The sequence below is a fragment of the Pithys albifrons genome, chromosome 11 (assembly GCF_047495875.1).
Source record: "Pithys albifrons albifrons isolate INPA30051 chromosome 11, PitAlb_v1, whole genome shotgun sequence".
Lineage (NCBI taxonomy): Eukaryota > Metazoa > Chordata > Aves > Passeriformes > Thamnophilidae > Pithys > Pithys albifrons.
In genome coordinates this window covers 20,030,994-20,043,828 of record NC_092468.1, presented here as the reverse complement: position 1 = coordinate 20,043,828, position 12,835 = coordinate 20,030,994, and the positions used below count along the sequence as shown (strand labels likewise).

General features: G+C 43.1%; 1 protein-coding gene across 3 annotated transcripts in view; it reads left to right on the top strand.

The window, feature by feature from the left end:
• KCNMB2 (potassium calcium-activated channel subfamily M regulatory beta subunit 2) overlaps positions 1–12,835 on the top strand; it is a 143,414-nt gene that overhangs the window by 31,885 nt on the left and 98,694 nt on the right. Inside the window, exon 1 of one of the 3 annotated variants that reach the window (XM_071566662.1) lies at positions 11,725–12,684. The exons of the other annotated variants lie outside the window; for them this stretch is intronic. The gene's annotated coding sequence lies outside the window, so the exon portion shown is untranslated. Of the gene's footprint in view, positions 1–11,724; positions 12,685–12,835 lie in introns of those variants that run through there. 3 annotated transcript variants of the gene reach the window in all.

Sequence of the window (12,835 nt, the reverse complement as noted above, 5' to 3'; positions counted from 1 at the left end):
TATTAGCTCTCCTTCCCAATGCATTTGTAGACAGCAATGACATCTCTCAAAGCCAAAGAAATGCTGCATTTGCTGCACTTCTCTGCAGCTGTTCTGTTTCAGCAGACCTTTTCTGAGCTTATATGTCAGGGCTGCCTATCTAGTGTTCCAGGTAGGATGTCATCAGGCCCTGGATCAGTGATACTCACATTGGAGGACTGATGTATCATCACAGGTTCAAAAAGTCCCTCAGGGCACCCCAGAACATCCAACTTCACTTTCTTCTCTATTGTTTCTAAAAGACAAGCCCCATTCCACAGAAATAGGGCATGGCAGGATTCCCCCAGTGCCCAGCCTTGCCGTTCATATAATTACATCCCTATTCACACATCTCTCCTTTAAGGCTATCATCCCATTTTTTGAATAGTTTTATGAACCCCCACTGTTGTGCTTATCCATCCTGATTTAATCTCAGGCAAAAATGTTAAAGCATCTCCTTTTGTTGCAGGAACATTAGAATTATAAATGTAATCAACTTCCCTCACCAGCCTTAAAGGGACCACTACACCCCAAACTTTCCCAAATATATACTCTCCCTAGTTCTCCAGACATTTCCTGCACAATTCCACTAATCCCCGTTTTCTCCAGTTTGACTAATCTTGTCACTATGTCAAATACCCTGCAGAAGTCCAGAGAGATTAGATCTACTGCACTGCTTTTGTCAAGAAAATCAATTATCTTCTCAAATAAAATCATCAAATGCATCTGACACAACATTCCTTTGGTAAAGCTTTATTGCATTCTTTCCTTCAAAAAGAAGCCTTTTGCCTTCCTAAAGCTTTGTATAATGTTAAGGTCAGACAAACCAGCCTTTTGTCATATAGATCATATTTTTCCATCAAAAATACACTAAGCAACTACTATACAAAGGGATGACAGTAACAGTGCCCCATCTGGAGCCAGATTCCCTACAAATTGGCTCCAACAAAGCCACAGCAGAATAGCACCTAACCTCTATTACCTGCTTTCCTTCTTTTTTCTTTTTGTTGGATTCTTTTACATTCTTTATCTCAAAAGTGGTTTGAAATCAGGCTTTTACTGTACAGACTCAGAGGTTTAGGAGTCAAACAGACCAAGTACCACAAAAATAATGTAATAGCTGGATTTTCACAAGACCAGTGGAAACAAAATGCTCTCTCTTCCCATGGAAATTAGGAAATCTGTTCCCCAAAAGAAGCCAGAGAATATCAAAGTGCATAGTAGCAGGTGATTAGAAATGAAAATAAAATTGCGACTATTATACATGTTTTGTTTGGATTTGATCCAAAGGCTTCTGAACAGTGCAGCTAATGGGCTATCAGATGTTCATGGCCTTCTGGCTGGGGATCTGATTTTTAAGCATTTCTGTATCCTTTGGTCACTCATAAAAAGGGTCATTTGGGGGGGGATCTGATAGGCTCCTGTGTGCTACATTTATGTTATCAAGTTATCTGTATTACAACTTGTCTCTACCTCTTATCCCTCCTCCCTTCATCCTACCCACCAAGGAGGTCCTTGTTCTTTCCTCAGCCAGGGCGGCTTTTTTGACTTTTCTCCCTCAAACCTTTCACACATCTCCTCATTTTTGTAATGCTACTACCCCTTAGGATGCCCAGATGTGATTGTATCCTGCCAGATAACAGTGCCAGCTTTTCATAGCTCTAGTCCATGAGTAAGCCCTAAAGAGATCATTATCCCACAAGACATGCAGTTTATGTGAGCGAGGAAGAGGGCAGAGGAGGGTAAAAGGCCATGAGCTGAAGGTGTTTCAATCCCAGAAATGCCATGGCTTGCACAGGTCACATCACATCTTTATGCTTCTTTTTCACTTTCTCATGCCTGGAAAAATGTACATCATTGTGATGATACTCTTGACCCTGCTCCTCTACTATCCTTTGCTTGGCACAGCCCTTGCCCAGGGCTCTGCATTCCCTGCTCCCCAGTTTTAGTATCCATGGTGAGATATAGGAGCATTGGGACTGTTTCAGTAGCTACTGAATCAGCCCTCCAAGCCATACTGTACTGGTCTGCAATATGGCATTTTACTAACTGTTTACACCACCTACCAACAATAAAAATGGTGAGTTAATGAAAATTAAGAAAAATGAGGGCACTTCACTTGTTCTAGGACCATCTCAAACAGCCTTGCATGGGCAATTGATCTCCTACTGCTATTGGAAAAAAATAAAATGGTCAGTGACTGGAATTAGAAGAGAAAGTAATGAAATTCAAACATGATTATTATCAAAGACAGACTCTAATAGGATATCCAAGTCCAGTTGAAAGTTCAAACAAATTTGAACTTAGTGGCAAAGAAAACCCCACTTAATTTTCTGTTTCACAACACAGTTTTATAACCCTAATAGGAAAATTTTAACAAATCTGATTATGCGAGGAAAAAGCTCTTGTCATAATTAATTCAATTCAGAAATCAGATGTCAGTGAAGGGGGAAATTTCCTTCTTATTTATATTCCTGTCAAGCCATTGAAATCAGAAAGCTCCAGGAAAGTTTAAGACTTCCTTTGTAAAACTATACTGCCTGACAGTAACTGGGCTCATACTTACATTTAGATGGTTCTCCCATCATACTCAAATATTATCGAGTGTTATTATTTAATGGACAAAAGATCTCTGGAGAAAAATCCCATGTCAGGATTGATGTTTTTGAGAGTAAAATGCTTTTGTACATCTGGAGAGAGGAATTACAGAGGACAGTACCAGTTATACAGTAGAGAATATATCTTATATATAACACCAAATACATAAATGCAGAATCTTGATCCTCTATTTTATTAAAAATGGCCATATTAAAAATTAATGGCATAAAATTTCTTCACAGCATCTGAGATATTTCAAGAAATATTCTAGCAGCTAAAATACTGAGAGGCTACTAAAATAACACACATGAATAACTCTAGGCAGACAATGTCTTTTTGTTCAGTGGCTGTGCTGCTCTTGACACAATAGAGCAGTCCCTGGAAAAGAACCTTGAAAGGTCTGAGCTGGCCAAAGTAATTAATGCACATGATTGTTTTCTTTGCAAAACAGAGGAAAGAAAAAGCACATCTTCAGCTTTTGGACTCAGACCTGTATTCCTCATTGTGATGTGTGGGAGAGACATCACTTGCAATCATTCTAGTAACACTGGGTTCCTAATTGGCTTCAGATCAATGATCCTTCCTGTTCTCCTGCATTTAGCCATGCCAAATTCTTTCTGTTCCCACTGGCACAGGTAGGAGTGACTCAATTGACTGCTGGGGAGTTGGTCTGTTTTTACACAGGTGGAGCTGAGCACTGAATCATATCACCATTTCTTTACCCCTTTGATAGGTACAATTTGCATTCCTCTCTCTTGAAATCCTATCTTGACAAATATGCTGAAGCATCTCATCTCTGACCTCACACACACAGTCCCTACCTTGGCTTCCCCCTGAGTTTTCTTACAGAGAGAAGAGGAGCAGCAGTGGCACTCTGCTCACTCTGGATGCTCACCCTCCATGGGCACACACCCACACCACTGCCCCTGAGTGCCCAGCTCTGCCTCCCACCAGCTCCTATTTGGAACTGTCCTTCACACAGGTTCTATGCAGGGCAGGTGCTCATCACAGACACAGGGCATTGAGACTCTTATGCCTTGCAGTCTGGGGAGGTTATAATGCCCTCCTCACTGAGAAAGGCTATGCCAGGTTCAGGAAGGAAGCCTGGGAAAGAAAATCCCCATCATAGGGTGCTTCATGTTCCAGGTCCACCCCTGCCATCCCCAACATCCTTCCTGTGCTCCTTTGCAACAGCTACACCATATGGTGCCCCACGCACATCTGCAAGAACAGAGAAAACCAGGATTCCATACAGGTAGCACCTTCCATGCTTAACAGGTGCCTGCCACGTTCCTCACATCTTAAGAGACCTCCCTGCTTCCATAAGCTTCCCAACCCTTCCATATCATACTGAACCTGATCAGAGCAGAGGTTCTGCATCAGACCAAGAGGGACAGAGATACTTTGCTTGTTTGGTGGATTCACTGCTGTTAGTGTTAGGGAGACAGCTGAGGGCCTGTTATCCTATTGGAGTTATTCACCTACACTGCCAACAGCACAGTCTGACGAGAGCCAGGCAGGCACTCCAAGGGGTGGCCTTTCCTTTCATAAGGGTTTACATTGAAGCCCTGCTCATGCACAACAGCCTGGTAGGGGTTAATGATCCAGCTGGGAGCACCAGCCAGGATGGCAAGCAAGAACCACTGAGCAGCAAGGCAAGAAGAGGGAGAGCTGGTTTAGTCATCTGTGCAAAAAAAAAATAATAGCTACTCTGAGGGGAAAAAAAGGGAAATAGACATGGTGTATGAGATAAACAGGACCCTGGGGATGTTTGTTCCTGCACTACCAGAACAGTCATGCTTCCCCCAAAGGGTACTGCATTTCCAGGGACTGGGGTTTTTTACTACTTTACTGCACCAAGAGGTATTTGAAATCTAAGCAGGGAAACCAAGTAAAGAAAACACATCCTTCCTGCAGTGGCTGTGGGGGGGAGGAGAGGGGATTAGAGAAGGGAGTCAAGGGTTAGAGCTGCAGTGTGCGTACCTGGGTGTGTGTCTGTGAGGCAGACACACAAACTGATGCTTTGATCTTTAAGCACAGGCAGCTGATGCCAAAATGCACCCCCAGAGCCTGGTCCTGCAACATCCTGTGGGTGACACAGAGCTAGGACATTAGTTGCACAATATAGACTTTCTGAGACTGGTTTTCCAGGTTTGTTTTATTCACACCATGAAAACATAGCTGGTTTCAGTGCTCTGAAGCTCCTGCTGGGAGCCCCTGCATCAGGCGTTTGTGTATTTTTGGACAAATTCTCATGCAGTGAGAATATGGCCCCTTATCCCAGTAGGGATGAACTCCACACCTCGTAGTGTGTCTTCTGTGCCTCTCTTAAAGTCCACAATTTCAAGTCAAGGTTATCTTTAAGAGTCCAAATATAGAGCAAGTACAGACACAAAAATTTAGAGAATCTTCATAAAACTTCTCAGAGCAGAGAAAAGGTCAGATTGCAGTACAGGTGTCCTTATGGACAACTTGCTCTTTTTATTTTTTCTTTTTTCTGTTTTACAAACTCCTGAAAGTGGAGAAATTATGAAACATTACTTCAGTAGTCCTGGTGAACATAAAATAATTTCAAACAGATGTAAACAAATATTGTTAGGTAATTAAAACCAGAGATAACTGACTGGCTAAATTCCTCTGGAGTCCTCTTCACTTCAGCTTTGATGATACATTAATAATTTTGCATATGCAGAATTGAAAAATGCACCAGAGAAGATGGAAAAAGATTTGTTTTATCAATGAAAAAATGTGTGTTTATGCCAAAGGAATAGCCCTGTAGTCTGTCTTAAAAGCAAAACTTTCCATTCTGCCTATTTCCTCTTGGAAAGCATCTGCTTGGTTTTCAAATATCATTTTTTCACCAAGTCATTTATTCATAAGCATGTCCTGTGTCCTCAGCTGCTGTGTTGATGGGGAAGAGGTGGCAGCTTTGTACAGGGGCTGTAAGCTTTTTTACACAGGGAAGAAATAACTTTGTACAAAACCTTTATATATTTGGAGGTGTATGTTTAGGACCAAATGTTACCCTCAGTGGTATAAATCCCAAACAACTTTACTTTAGTAAATACAGTCAAATCCCACTGGTCGTTCCAGATTTACACAGAAAAACTGAAAAGATATTTTGAGCCTTGGTGAATTTTTGGTGTTCACAACTATAAATCCTGCGCCGGTAGCTCTGGCAGCAGCCACACAGCCTGAGACCCTCTGAGCACCTGCTGCAGAATACAGATCAATAACATTAAAAAGTGGCATCCTGTGTGAGTTTTCTCCTGTCCCTGACAGCACATGTTTTCTCCAAAGAGGCTGGGCTTTGGGCTCAGCCCAGGCAATGTCCCTTCTACTCCCCAGCTTCTGTGAAGCTGCCACCAAAATCCTCCTTCACCCTTCAAGTGGGGCTGCACCACCAACAGCATCCCATGGTGATCTCAGACAGAAGAACCAGCTGACATCAAGACATTGTGCCTTCACAAGCAGACGAGTGTGACCATACGGCACCAAACACCCTGTACAATGCAGAGGCTACACAGGCAGTTTTAGGCCCTTGCTATTCTGAATTTAAAGTTTATCAGCAAGACAGCAACATTACAATCTTAAGGGCTGAATTTCAGTCATCTTGTTTCAGTTCTCAGACAAAGCCCACAAAGGACTTTACAGAAGCAGAGGATTATTCTTAGTTTACAAATGGGGAAATTGAGGCACGGTGCTACAAAACAGCCTCTCCACAGTACTATTCCTGGCCTGGCTCTTTACCTGCCCACTTCTGCTTTTACTTCACTGAAAACTCCTCTCACTGGGGCTTGGCAGTCCCCTTTCCTCCCTCTTTGCACACTCTTTCCACAACTTGATCTTTCACTTCTGGAGTGCAGAGCTCAGTATTCATCACCAGATCATCAAAGAAACCCAAACAGGCATCTCATTGATGCAAAGGACCTTTCAAAAAGAGAGAGAACAGAAATAGAAGCATGAGCTTCATCAGAGAAGTGACTATACCACCAAAGCAAAGCAGCAGCTGAGTAAAGAATAAAAGGAAGAATAGATTAAAGGAGATACTTGAATCCTGAAGAAAGGAGAGCTCTGCATAGCAAATGATTTGCAAGGGGTGGAAAAAAATGGGAAAGACTTATCTAGCAGTATTTTGCTAAAGTTACAGGAGAAGGAATATTAACATAGGAATAGGAAAGCATGAACAGAAAAAGCAATCAAGAGTTGGAGAAACAGCCAGGCACTGTGTGTAAAATCAGAGAGCATCTAAGTGACCAATTTGGTGTTTCTGTGAAAGGTGAATAGCACAATGCATTATCCATCACAAAGCAAGGAAATCACAGCAGTGCCGATTGGAGCAGTGCTTGAGAAAATTATTGAACAAGCAAGAAACAACCTCTGATCATGGCATTCCAGGAGACAGGTAAATCTGGGGAATTGCACACAGGGCTTACACCAACATGGCCTGCAAGTGTTTGAGCAGTAATCCATTGCTTAACAAATGGGAAAGCAGCAGGCAGCAATTGCTGCTCAGCAGAACTGCTCAGAGCAGGAAACCATCTCTGCCCAAGAGTCACACACAAAATCAGGCTCTGAAAGCCCTAACACTGAGACCCAGACTGAGGAGAGTAAAAGTGCTGAAGTGTGAAATCCTGTTGGAATTACTCAACACTCGCACTGGAGACTGGCCCCAGCAGCTGGGTGTGCATCCTCAGATACATATTTTACTAGCCTTTCAGCAGTAAACATTCCCTGGACCAGCAAGCAGCATCATGTAAGCAGCCTGTTTTGTTGGATTCTGTTTTCTTCCTGTTCAAACTTACAGTCAATCTTCAGTGATTTACTGAAGAGGATTGGGCACAGCAGAAATCATTTAATTTTGTCATCTCTACTGAAAGAATTCAATAGTTTACCCATTGCTATGAAAGATGATCTTTGACTCTGCATTTCCCCTCCAGGCAATCACAAAAGGATGACTGACCCGTATCTCAGCAGAAAACATACAGAAATCAGCGGTGTGGTCCTTGTTTACATCAGGAGCAATTTAAAGAGGAAAAAAGGTTTATTCTGATATTTCTGCTGATAACTGTCTTAGATATATCCCATATCTTCTGCTTCTCAATACCCCAGGACTAGACACTGTTTCAGAATGTGGAAGCTTTGATGTTTCTGGAAATGAGCTGTGCTTTAGGATATATTTGTTCTAGGTAACATCCTAATAGGCAAGTATTAATTAACTGGCACATCTAGAAGTTAAGGAAAACAGAAAACTCTTGAAGATGGAAAAGAAAGTGAAGGAAGGGTTAACCAGCCCCTATTTTTGCCAGCAACTATACGTACTCTGTTCCCCATCCACCCTCATAAAGTATAAAATGCAGCAGATGTTTGGAGAACAGCTATCCTGATCTATCAGCCTCTATATAAATGAAGGTTGAATTAGTGAAGAAGAAGGCAGAATAATGTTTACCAGAGAAGAGCAAGAAGATTTCCGACACCTGGGCAACTTAATGGTGGCAGATGGCAAAAGCTGAAGGCAAAGAGAAGGAGTGATGTGCACCAGCAGCTGTTGAACAAATGGGGAGCAGAAAGGCCTCTGCTGAAACTGCACAGAAATATTTTAATACCAGCAGTTCTGTAAGAATGATAGTGGGAATATGCAAAGAGGAGCCTGTGTTTTAACTCAGACAACTATCGTCAGAAGTACCCGATGGATTGTCAAACAAGGAGATTTTCACAGCAAGAAGCCATCTATTTGCATCAAATGCTCTAAGTCTGCAAAGCAGCAGCTTCTGGGTCATTTAACAACACTCCAGATGTAGTTATTTTCTCCTAGGCAAGTGGCTCAAAAAGAGCTGTGCAAGAAAAAGGCAGAGTTGGCATATAAAGGGGGACAATCAAGCAGCATGTGGAAGCGATTAGCTAGTCAGTGTGATATAACTCAGTGAAATGAACACTTGGGTGTCCTGTGATTCTCAGCACAAGGGAGACTGCAAGGCTGTGGCCAAACACAGGGTTGCATTCACACAGGTGCTGCCTGCTCTGCCACAAAAAAAAGAAGAATAAACCAGGCAGAGCTGTAAATACAAGGACTGATATCAATGGTCTTTCTTGATAATTCTTTCATTTAAATGACAGAGGTGGGATTAATGCATGTAGCCAAGAAAATTGTCTCTTTTTACTGAATATCTGTCCTCTGCAAAACTTGGTTTTGAGTTCAGTCTTTACAATGCCCAAGAGCATCTAGATGTGTATGACAGAATTTGGGCCTTTTTGAATGATCCTTTTTCTTGTTAGACTCACTTTCACTTACACTTTGATTATACATACTGAACACAAACTGTTACCTGCCCTGCACGTCACATTTGTAGCTCTGCCAGGCTAACACTGCACTGAACAGTGACACTCTGCAGAGACCCAGCATGAAAGAACCATCAACAGATCATTCCTGCAATTCTTTAATGTGCGATTCACACCAAGTATCTATGGATTAGTGAGACTACCTGCTGCTGTTTCAAAAAGACTCAGCAAGTGGGTAGAATGAATGCTGTCTGATAGGTATGCAACTTCGAAATATATTCATACTGATCCTAGAGAATTTGTGACCACGGTAGAAGAAAAGGTTATTGTATATGCAACCTGCAGCTTTAATTTCATTGTGCACTTCCCTTTGCAATTAGAAATGTGTATTTGTAAGTGATAGTTACAGTTCCTAGTTACATGTCTATCAAATTCATGTTATAATTAGAATGACTCATAATGGAATTATGCATTAGTTGCTCTGTTCGTTGTATTGTTTGGCTTATAGTCAGCATACAAACTACAAACCTCCTGAATTCCTCCTGTCCTTCATCCTCCTTCGCCATTTCCTAAACAAATACTGGTCAGAAACAGATAAAGGCACTTTAAATTGCTGTAACTCCTTTGCACACAATGGATTTCTCAAAAGGGGTTCACTGCTGCACAGCTGAGCAGAAATCTCCTCTCCTACAGAAGTCAACAGGATTTTCCTGATGGAGGGCAGGGTGAAAGCATATTTGAGCCCTCTGTTTCCCTGGGCAATTCTACTTTCCTAACATTCATACAGTCCAGGAAGACAGAAAATTGCCATATCCCATCAGATCACCACTCCTTCACTTTGTATCTTCTTGCCAGCAAGGAGCAGAGTGGTGTGCTGGAAAAATGCAACAGTAGTAGAGCTACAGAAAGGATGGGAAGTACATAAGTCCCATCACTAATGGCAGCTGCTGTCACTGCTCAGTGATTAGAAAAAGCCTGAGGAAAGAGTATCATGGAATATCTCCCTAAGACTGAATCATGTTGAACTAATCAGCCCTAAAAGATCTTTCTGGTCATTTCCTGTTGCCTACACCACACACCTTGAATAGTTTATTACTCTCTTTCCATGTAAAAACATCTCCATCTCTCTTCCACTACACAGCTCTCACAGATAATTATCACCTGTTGGCCACGAATTATGAGTGACTTCAACTTACCACAAAGGGTTGAAACTTTTGGGATCATTGTGGCAGGGAAGTCCATAAGGGAGGGGGGAGCTGGGATAGTCCATTTTTTATGAACTTGCTTATATTCAGCATACATAACTGGAGAACTGTGGATATGAGTGGCAATTATCACCTGCTTTAACCTGTCATTGAACACACTTGTGTCCAGTCCAGTTTCAGACTCTTAGACCTGAGTATCTCCAACAAGAATTTCATGTCTCTTGAACTGCTATGTCATCCCAGTTGCAAATCAATGGCACAGTGAGACCCTTAGTGAGACAGAAGTATATTGCTGAGGACAAGAAGAACTTTTCCTTTTTAGCCTTTTCAGTTTCTGCCTTAAGGTGGATGTGGTGCACATGAAAGATGCAAGATAGGTGACAGTGAAAAAAATCTTTAAATTATTAAGAAAGCAGTCATTGTTCTGGCAGCTGTGCTAGCAGTCAGCATTTAATTGCCCACAAAATTCAAAATCCCCTTTGCTCCCCCCAATTCTGGGAGAAGCTTAAGGTGCTAATAATACTGTAAACTGAGAAACATAACTGAAACCCTGAGCCCTTCCCTCCAACACACTAACTGTGTGTAAGGTGCAGTGGGTGAAAAGGGGGCAGGACGATATCCAAGATCAACAGTATGGGCATGGGGAAACACAGTGGAAAGGTAGCTCTGTTAGGAGCAGCACTGGTTCATGGGCAAATGCCATGCCCTTGGTACCTCCAAATGTTCCCCACCAGCATCTCTGGCTGGTTTGCACCATCAACAATCTTGCTTTCACACATGGTTTCATTGAAGGGCAATGCAGAAGGAGAAGAGACTTGTCGTCCATGCTAGGCACACACACTGACATGCTGTTTGGTAAAGCCCCTGGCAGTGGGGGCATCTGGTGTGTTGGTGGCAGTATGGGATGTGGAAAAAAAGAGGGGCTTAAATCTGCCACTTCTTCCCCTGAGAACAAGGCAGAACATACCAGCTGGTTCATCACATTCTTGCAGCCTCCTCCCATGCAAGGGGAAGGTTCACATAGTCTGTAATAGCCACCAGTGGAAAGGACCAACACAAGTCTGAACCAGAGCTTCTCCAAGGAGGAGGGTCTCATTCTAACCAGCCCTCGGTGCCCTCAGGTCCCAACCATTTAAAAACCTAATACAAATCTTCCATTAGTGCCATCTTAATCTTGTCATTCCCAGAGTCTGAAGGAGCCATAGGTGGATTTTGACTGTGATCTGCTTTACTCCTTAATCTCTCCAAGCACCATTCATTTCTGAGATGTCTTCATTAATCATATTTTCATTTTGAGCCAAGGACTGTAAACTGGGTGGTACTAAAAAATCAGGCAGATGCTGAAGAAGCAGCAAAAGTTCTAATTCCCCACATACCAACTTCCAGCCTACCCTGGCACCGGTTTGCCTCTCCAGTCCTTCAGCCCATGTGTGCCATTCTGCTGGCAGACACACCTGTGCTGGTGGCTCTTACTTTTGTCCACTAGGGACCACACTGCGATCAGCAACACCAAACTGACAGCAGATGTTAACAAGCCTTGATGCATCTTGACCTGGGCTGGTTGTTAACTGGCAACCAAGAAAAAAATGGCTCCAAGATCTTAGCAGAGCACAAATATCTCTGACCTGGGATCTGGAGACATGCACAGATTTCCTGAAAACAGCAGTGTCCAGTAGCATCCATTCACCACCTCTCTTCACATCACACACACTTCAAATGCCTCTCGTTCCTTCTGCCCATCATTATGCCACATGCTGCTTACTTAGAAATTTAGATTGCAAGACCCTCAACTATCTGCACTCTGTATTTTGCCTTTTGGGAAGCGTAGTGTACCTCTCTGACTCTGTACATACAAACAATAGCACGGTCCTTACATTCCCCTCGTTCTCTTTGTACCACATGCGTCTTACAGAGTTTTAAGAACTTTCAGCTTCCAATCAGTACTTCCACTAACTCCTGCGCCAGCCTCAGCCTGCGGCGGGGGCGGATGCTGCCGGTCCATCTTGCCGTCCGCATCAGTCAGGAGAGCTACGGCACCTTCAGTTCCCGGGAGTGCTTTTCTCGTTAGTTTCTAAACAATGTGTGAAACCCCGCTCTGCAGAAACAGTAGCCTCAGTAAGTTTAAGGATGACTGAAGCTATTTACTCTCCCAGGGAGATTTAAAAACTACGGAGGGATGAATGGGGTTAGACCTATCGCTGCATTCCTAGCAGCCATCCTATTACAGCTCTGAATAAAAGCAGCAATGGCATGCCTAGCCTAGGTTAATAAACCCTACGGAGTGCATGCCTTAAGAGCACTACGAAACAGCCTTAAGTCAGCTGGAGAAAACTAATTTCAAGCATGGCTGTCTAGTGTGCCTGTCATTCCTATTGTCCTTCCAAACTATTTCAGACATTTTGAGCAGGGAGTACTAAGCGATGAGTTAGCAGGGGTTGTGACATTAATGGTCAAAAAAGGTTTAAGCACCAGGAGGAAACGATGACAGCGCTTAACAACTGGTGGCCGTTCGGAGGATTCCGCTGGATCTCTGTTTAGTAATAATTAGGCTTCGCCTCGGAGGAAGATGTGACAACTATCGGAGGTAGGATTTGCATGGGAAACAAAGGGAGCTGTTGCCGTTTGGTGCCCGCTCTTTGTGCTTTGCTCCACGGCTTTTCGAGCGCAGCCAGGTGCAGCTGGCAGCGGCGAGGAGGGGGTCGGTGGGATGGGGGTAGAGCCGCGGGTGGAAATAC